Source organism: Crocodylus porosus, unplaced genomic scaffold (assembly GCF_001723895.1).
Source record: "Crocodylus porosus isolate Cpor-Errol unplaced genomic scaffold, CroPor_comp1, whole genome shotgun sequence".
NCBI classification, from domain to species: domain Eukaryota; kingdom Metazoa; phylum Chordata; order Crocodylia; family Crocodylidae; genus Crocodylus; species Crocodylus porosus.
In genome coordinates this window covers 25,044,047-25,053,426 of record NW_017728948.1, presented here as the reverse complement: position 1 = coordinate 25,053,426, position 9,380 = coordinate 25,044,047, and positions in this window count along the sequence as shown.

Sequence of the window (9,380 nt, the reverse complement as noted above, 5' to 3'; positions counted from 1 at the left end):
CCAGTCAGGCACATCAAATGAATCAGTAAATTGTGTGGGATCTTTCTCTATTCCATAACCCACTAGAGACAGCTTCCTTCCACATGTAGTTGCCTGCCTGGCACTGTTTACTTGCTAGTAATTTACTCACGAGTAAACTGGTGACACACCAAATGCACATATAGTGAATAATAAGCTAATGCACCCAGTGAATAATAAGCTAATAAGTTTCTATTAAGTTTCTATAAAGTTTCAGCAGTTGGTTCTGGTTTAACCCGTGCCCTTCACTTCTATTTTCATAGACCAATAGATTTCAGTTATGTGAGGGGAAAAAATTGAGAATGGACTACCTACTTCCAGACTAAAACTCTCACTCTTTGCACTACTGCTCCTAGTCTCACTTTTATGCCTTTATTAACACTAATTAGTCAAACTGACTGCAGTACAATTATTTATGGTGTGCAGTGAAATTATTTAGTGTGCAGTGTTCAGAAACAACTTCTCACCCAAGGTGCTTGGAAGAGATATCTTTCATTCAGACACTGATTTTCCAACTGCCTCTGCAAAACACAACATGAGAGTCTGCCAAGCCCCTCCTCAGACTTTCTGTCTCCAAAGCTAAGCCACTTGTAAGCAGAATTTCTAATATTGTACAAGTGGACAGAAATACACGCACCTTCTCTTCCAAACATACTTGGAAAAATATAGTCTTAACAACAAATTGGTCAAAACCAGAACCACAACTCTGAACTTTCAAATGTCATCATGTTTAGGAGTTGATCTAAAACCTCACGATCCACATCTCCCTCTTGTTTTCCATGGGGTCCATTAACCACATGATATTTCTGCTCACTGGATGAGCATGCATGAACTCTGAATACCCAGAAGTTCTAGAAAGAAGTTCTAGACATGCCTATTCCTTCTTTATTCCCCTTATATTGAATATTCAGTTTCAAGTGGCTGATCCATGGTCTGCTACTTCTCTGTTGTGCTACACAAGTGACAAGCATATGTCTTATTTTATTAACAAGATAGAAAATAAGTACCCAGCCTCTGAAAAACATATTCATTCTTGTGATAAGTATTCATTGACACTGTAATTCTCTGGCTACTTCTGCTGTTTTGTCAGCACTAAGAAGCTTTATTATTATTCACTTCATTCTCTCCGAACAACAGGAGTGCAGGTGTGGGATAAACTGTGCAAGTTCTTGAGTGAACTACACACAGAATAGGCTTTTATTATCTTTTGTTTTCGCTGTTGGAGCGATTTCTCCCCACAAACCCCAGATGTTATTTTTCATTACTCTTTTAATCTTTGTTTAGTTGATGCAATGGCATTTGGGACTGCTAGATACAGTTTTCAAAGCACTGTGTCTGATATTTATGAACCTACAGATTGGCTTTTGTTTGTTTGCAGCAGTTCTAGTTCAAACCAGTGTTTTCTTGGGGTTGTACAACATGAAAATTATTTGCATGAGGTTCAGGTTCATTCAGAGTATGCAGGTATGTGTCATCAATTGAACTCTGGTGACAAACCTTGGGAAGTTTCATTTTGTGACTAAGAGGGTCACAGCTTTACTTGTGAAGGACAGAATAGTCCAGCATATCTGTCTGAAGCACTTATATGATTTCCATCACCATAATGCCTGAGCATATATCAATCTATAATGTACTTAGCCTCATAACACCTCTGCAAGGTAAAATATTCCAAGGGACTATGGTGCTGGCTCCTACCCTGGGGGTCTTTAAGAGGAGGCTTGATGCCTACCTGGCTGGGATCATTTGAGCCCAGTTTTTTTCTCTTGCCCAGGTAGGAGGTTGGACTTGAAGATCTGCGGGGTCCCTTCCGACCCGACTTCTGTGATTCTGTGGTATTTGTATTTATAAGCAGGTTGCTTCACCTGTGAGCTTCTCCACCCCTGCAGCTGTTTCCAAGCCCTATATCTCGACCTCCAGATTGTGGCACTTGGCTGGGACCCGTCCCTGGGCAGAACAGTTCCAAGCCCCCACCCAGCATGCCAGGTGGAAGCTGGGCAGCTTGTTCCTCACTCAGCTCCATGAGCCCAGGTTGGGGGGCTTGTGCCGTACTCAGGTTTGTAAGTGCAGAGTGCAGAGCTGGTGGGGAACAGTCTGGGGGCTTGCCCCCACCCAGCAAGCTCTCCAGTCTGTTTCCCCCCCAGCTCTACGCTCGCAAAGATGGGCAGGCTCTCCTGCCAGCAGGAAGCTCCCAGCGCTGCAGGGCCAGTGCTGGGATATCCATCTCACAGCCTGAGCTCCACAGTTACGGGCTCAGGCTGGGTAACCTTTAAGTCCCAGAGCCAGCTTCATGGTCATGGAGCTCAGGCTAGAAGGGTCTCCCAGTCCCCTGCTCCCTAGTCATGTTGGTAGAGTGGAGCCTGAGCTATAAGGATCTCCCAGGCCCCACTCCCCAATAACAATCTCAGAGCTTGGAGCTACCTGCTGCCAGGGCAGAGGGACATAGTCCCCACCTGGGTTCCTCTGGTGGAGCCCACCATGGCAGCAGAGAGCAGATTTTGCTCCTGGTCAGGCATCTACATGAGCACTACCGCATCATTTCTAATCTTGAGTAAATCTGCTACTTGCAGTTGCAGGTAGAAAATTTTACTAAGAATGTGTACATGTCGATGCACCTACTTACTTCATAGAAAACTATGCTAATGCAAAGTTAAGCATCGTGTAGATAGACCCAGTGGGTATGTCTACACGAGACCCTACTTCGCAGTAGCAATGAGATACTGCTCAGTAGCTCATTGCTACCACACAGTAGCATTGCTGGGTATTAACTGTGACACAACACTACTGAACAGTAGTAATGAGCAACTGCGCAATACCATCAGAAAAAAAGGGGCAGCAATGGTGCTGCTCAGGTAGTTTTCAATCTGGAGCACATCAGCTGGCATAGAGGAATCCAAGAAGGTAATGGTCTCTATCATATCTTTGGTGCCAGGATTGGGGCTTAACTGCTCAACAGTTAGGTGGGTAGGAAGCTGGGTGCAAGGTAAGACCCAGAGAGTTCTAATGAACGAACCTGTGTCATCCTGGCAAGCAGTGGCTAGTGGTGTCCTAGGGATCTGTGCTTGGTCCAGTGCTTTTCAACATCTTTATCAATTATTTGGATGTGGGGGTGAATAGCTCACTGGCCAAGTTCACAGACAACACCAAGATACGGGGGAGTGTGGTCACGCTTGAAGATAGGCTGCAGATACAGGTGGATCTAGACAGGCTGGCAAGTTGGACAGACCGGAACAAGATGAAGTTCAACATTGATAAATATAAAGTTCTCTATCTGAGGATGAACAATCCCCAACATACTTACAGACTCGGTGGTGCCAAACTGACTAGCACCATGACTGAAAGTGACCTAGAGGTAATAATAGAATATAGTATGAATATGAGCCATCAGTGCAATGCGGTAGCAATCAGTGCAATACTCTGGCATGCATCAACCAATGCATCTCGAGAAAAAACAAGAAAGTGATCCTTCTGCTTTACATAGCATTGATGAGACCACAGCTGGAGTACTGCATCCAGTTCTGGGTGCTGCACTACAGCAAGGACGTGGAAAAGCTTGAGAGAGGCCAGAGAAGGGCCACCTGTATGATCAGATACTTGCAAGACAAGCCATATGAAGAAAGGCTGAGAGACCTGGGTCTCTTCAGCCTAAAAAATAGAAGGCTGAGAGGGGCCTTACTAACAGTTTACCACTACATCAGGGGAGCACATCAAGGGCTTGGCGAACAACTATTCACTAAGGCACCCTTGGGGAAAACCAGGAGTAATGGCCACAAACTCCTGGAAGACCATTTCAGGCTGAACACGAGGAAAAGTGTCCAAACTGTGGAATAAACTCCTTCCAGAGGTGGTTCAATCACCCACCTGGAAATCTTCAAGAGGAGACTGGATGGTCACCTCACTAGGGTCACCTGAGCCCAGTTTTTTTCCTGCACAGTGCAGGGGGGCTGGACCTGATGATTTTGTGAGGTCCCTTCCAACCCCTTACAACCTATGAATCTATGTGTAGATGCACCCGCTGAGTAGCTGTCTTGCTCCTTCTATATTATCAGGTCACCAGAGAATATTGAGAAATAATGTAAGTTACTAAAAGAAGTATAGATGAATCCTAGTGGAATAGATAAGAGATCTCATGTATGAAGGCCTCGTAACAGAAATTTTTGTTCTTCTTTACACATTTTATAGTTTTGTTTCCCGCGTGCTAAATTCTCCTACTTTATTGTTGAAGTATTGACTAAGAATAAAATTATCCTTTAATAGAAAATGTTTTAGTTCCCTGTACCTCTCAAAATTAAAGATAAACCTTGAGTAGATAAAGGCATAAAAAATCACCAAAATTGTTCACTGAAATTAGGCATATAAAGTCTGCTAAGGAACATCTGTGCTACGAGATTTATTACTACAATGTTTCTTTCCTAAGCTCTTCTTTTAGTTCATCTTGAAAAGCTCTGCATATTAACAAGTCAGTTGAATGTCAATTTATAGTAGTTTCATATGGCTTCATAACACTTTTGAAAAGTCCAAATGTACAGGAATTTGAATCACGCTTGATTAAAGTTATCTGAGAACCAGGAGCACATACTATATTACATTATCTCCTGGGAGGTGTTCCTTCCTATTGTCAAACCCCGGCATGAAGCAAACAGTTTAAGGAATTATTTCTTAACATACAAATACAGAGAAATACCTTGTTTTTGCTTATTTTGAAATGTTATTTGCTGTGGATGGTAAATATACACGTGCCAAATCATCTTCAATGGAACAGAGTAGATAGTCATAAATGAATACGGTTATTTTAGGCACATGCCCTGAGCACAGATGTTGAGATAAAGAGTAGGGCTGCTTTTATAACATGCAGCATAATTTCCCTGACCTCAAAGTCAACGAAAACAAGTTAACAAAAGCATGCCACTCAAAAGGTTATAAAAACACAGTGCCCTGATTTTGTGCATGAGTTTTCCAGGAAGGCAAAAATACTTCCTTAACGACCCCTTCTTCTTATCTCTATTACTTTCTTCTCAGAAAGTGCTACTTTAGACCATTATACTAAAATCATTCATTGTAAATGGCAAATCAAATCAACAATATATTTACTGGGGTAATGCACTTCCTTAAATCACAATGTACAGCAAAGCTTTTAGAAATAATTTGCTTGACTATTCATATTACTTTTCAATATCAAATACTTTTTAAAGAAGCCCTTGTACATGGTAATAGACCCATGATATTCTTTTACAGAATAATTAAAGTATTTCTAAAATTTAATAAGGTTTTGCAGCATTTTACCATTTGAATAAGGTTTTGCACCATAATTGGAGAAGTTTTAACAGCATTAATGGTTCCTCTTTCCCACTAAAAATAAGTTAACTAAAAACCACATCCTCTCATCAGGGCTTTATATTAGCTGACAGAAGAGAAGAGACAAAGATTCAATGAAGTCCATTAGGGACATAGCTTTTGCCAATGGATTTTATCTGAAAGGACCTCAGATATCCTGGACACTGGCAGCAATATAAATTTCTAAAGTAGACTTAAGTTTCTGTCCTGGTTAGGACAAGACCTAACTGTTAGGTTAAAGCCAAACTGTCCACCTCATATAGGTAGGTGGTCACATAGTACAGATGAATCACCTGAATAAACTGTTGCTGCATTAATTTAGACTATCAGAGATCCAGTTCTTTTATTTGCACAATATCACTGCATCAGTATACTTTTATAAATCTTTTCTAAATACTTGCTAACACATGAAGGTGTCAGGCCCTTTTGTCTCATTGTTGCACTCAACTGAACTATCATAGACAACTAACCTATTTTTAAAAACTTTGTGAGCAATTATCTCGCACAAGTACCAAGCACAATGCCCAAAACACCAAAACAACCTAGTTTATCACAGTTAAAGTAAGGAGATGAAGGCACTGCAATGTCCTGCCACTGCAAGGCTAGAAAGTATTTTGTTAAAATTTGACCAAGGGATCCCAAGAATGTAGCTGACAGGTAGTGTATTAGTCTGGGATACCTAGGGCTCAGTCTCCTTTACCTGATAAGGAACTGAGTTTTTTGTCCTCGTCACTCAAACAGGAACATGGATCTACTGCTCAGTCACAGAGCAGTCTGTCTCTCTCATCCTTTCCAGCAAAAGTGCCAAAGAAACTTACATGTCAACAAAAAGTGTGTCTCTAAATATAAATCATTTTTAAAAGTGTCCTGTGAGCCCAGTAACAGCTATTGAATTCTCTCTCCTCTACCCCCAAAACATACTTAATATCTGAGATAAACTGGAGCCAGTTTACATAAAAAAGAAGCCAATTTCTCTTGCTACTTCATCCATTTACACAAATATTTCCCATTACAGCCTATTACAGTTCAGAAAATCAATTTTCTTTGGCAATTCAGCATCAAGATCTGACAACATCAGCTACATCATTATCTGCATGGGGTGTGGATACAAAAGCAGATAAGTAACTTACTGCAAAGCAACTTATGGACAGGACAGTAATTACTTGGAGGAATAATGTGTGCTCTGTTCTTTGTCAACACACTGCACCACATGCATAATTTTGTTCAGTTATCTTTTTCTTGCAGAGGCTATTATTATTATTATTTAATGTTAACCAAAAAGTCTAGATCATCATGAGCAATACAGTAAATTCAGTGGCAAGGGGTATATCTTTCTGATGCCACCAAGAAATGCAATTACTTTATACAAGTAATAAATATAAAAGTTTAGCAAAAAAAGAAAAGGAAAATATTTGCTTGTGTCTGAATATTTGTAATCATTACAGAGAATATGAAAAATCTTTGTTTTGAAGATGAAATATCTTCAAATTCTGTAAAGCTATGTTTTCTTTTTCAGTTGGATTCCCAGCTGTTGTAGATCAGTGTAGCTCTCTAGCATATAAGAAATTATATCAAATTACTGTATCTTGCCTACAGATTTAGGGTCAGATTTACAAAGCTAAATTTATTTCAAGTTCTAAAGATACATCAGCAAGGATAGAACAGGATCCACAAGAGCACCCAAGTCTTAACATGATTAAGATTTTTGCAATCTCAGTGGGCACCTATCTGTATCTCTGGATACCTAAATAACTTTCTAAATCTGGTGCTGTAAAATGTGATAAGTGGAGCTGCCAGTCTTTTGTTAAATTAATCTTGATCTATTGTTATTCTGCTATTCTTAAAGTTTGCATCTTTGGAGCTGCATTTTTGATAACAGATTTACAAAAGGAGGCACAGCTTGGCTAATCATTAGTGTTTCTGCAAAGAAAAAATATCAGCCAAATTCTTTGTTCACTGTCTTTGGTATAGCTTAGTTTGGGCATTTTGGCCATGCTCAGAGAAATGCAGCCATGTGGTACATGACACTGAAGATAAGTGCCACATACCACATATTCAGTTGTTCTCTGCACTCCAAGGGAGCAGCATGGGGGATGGGGATGACCCCTGCATATCCAGGGGTGAAAAAACCTGCACCTATAGGCTGGGTAACTTCCTTCTTGAAAGCACAGTGGCAGAAAGAGATCTTGGAGTCATTATCGATTCCAGAATGAACATAGGCCATCAATGTGAGAATGCAGTCAGCAAGGCTAATTGCACCTTGTCATATATCCACAGATGTATCACAAGCAGGTGCAAGGAGGTGATCCTCCCCATCTATCCGACACTGGTCAGCCACAGCTGGAGTCATGTGTCCAGTTCTGGGTGCCACACTTCAGGAGGGATGAGGCTAGCATCGAGAGGGTCCAGAGGAAGACCACTCACATGATCAGGGACAGCAGGGCAGGCCCTATGGGGAGAGGCTAAGGGACCTGGACCTGTTCAGTCTGCACAAGAGAAAACTGATATGGGACCTTATGGCCATCTATAAACTTACCAGGGGGGAGCAGAGGAGACTGGGTGAGACCCTGTTCCCCTGAGCACCTCCTGGTGTAACAAGGAATAACGGCCACAAGTTGATTAAGAGTAGGTTCAAACTAGACATCAAGAGGCACTACTTCACAGTCATGGTGGCCAGGATCTAGAACCAATTTCCAAGGGAAGTGGTACTGGCTCTTACCTTAGGGGTCCTTAAAAGGAAGCTCGATAACTACCTGACTGGAGTCATATGAGCTTAACTTAGCTTAAGCCCAGTATTCATTCCTGCCCAGTGCAGGGGTTGGACTTGATGATCTGCTCAGGTCCCCTCCAACCCTACATCTATGAATCTATAAATCCCCCCCACACCCACCCACATCCACCTATACATTGTACATCCTCCTACACCCCCATATACCCCACATCCCCCCACATCCACCCACACCCCTTCCCATAGCATTTCTGCAAACATCACATCCCCCCCATCACACACCCAGCATGCACAGCTGCCAGACAGGATAAGACCTGCTGGAAGGAGCTATGGCTGCAGAGGCAGCTGTCCCCACATCCTGGTTAGTGAAGGGGTCAGGGGGAGCTCTAATTTTTCTATGATAAGAAAACCAAAAGCAAATATCAAAACATATAGATATTTAGAATTTATTTTATTATGATGATAGAGACACTGATAGGCTTCCAAATTGCTTTAAAATGGTAAATATATCAATAAAATAGTGCACAACTGATCTCTCTCTCTCTCTCTCTCTCTCTCTCTCTATATATATATATATATATATATATAGGGGTCTTTTGTTTTTATTGTAAATCCAATGTCTCATTTTTCCCAGGCCTTCCCCTCTATTTGAGGTTTGCAGAATTAGAAAGTACAGAATGCATGCAATCTATTTCCTCCTTCATGCCTGATGAGCAAGTATAGACAATGGGAGAGGAGATCTATGGTTTTGCCTTATAGTGCAAAATGAACTGTACAATTTAATTTAGTTTTTATAAAGTTTAAAGAAAATGTTTATATTGCCTTCTCTTAGATGTGGTATGATTGATGAAAAACCTGAAATACAATCATACAGGGTGCCTATACATGTGCAGAGAGGCTGCTGTGATGCACTGTAATTATAACAAGTTGGTGCAGACTCAGTTAATCGAGTCTGCTGGAGCATGGTAATTACCACATTCAGCAGACTCCAGCATCTTGCCCATCAGCATCCCCAGGCTGAAAAATGGTGGCTTTTGACAAGGTTTACTTAAAGCACCCCCACCACCTTTTTTCAGCACAGGGATGCTGATGCACGTGATGCTCTGAGCACTTTAATTAAAGCAACTCTTAGATCCACTCTAATTAAAGCACCCCACCCTGTCTCCCAGAGCACATCTATAAGTGCCCACAGTGTCTTTGGAAGGTGGAATTGTGAGATGCACATCAGGGAGAGAGACAGTAGATGACAGAACATGTGCTGAGCACGAAAAACTGAAATCAGCCTTTTTAAAGTCCTTTTCCC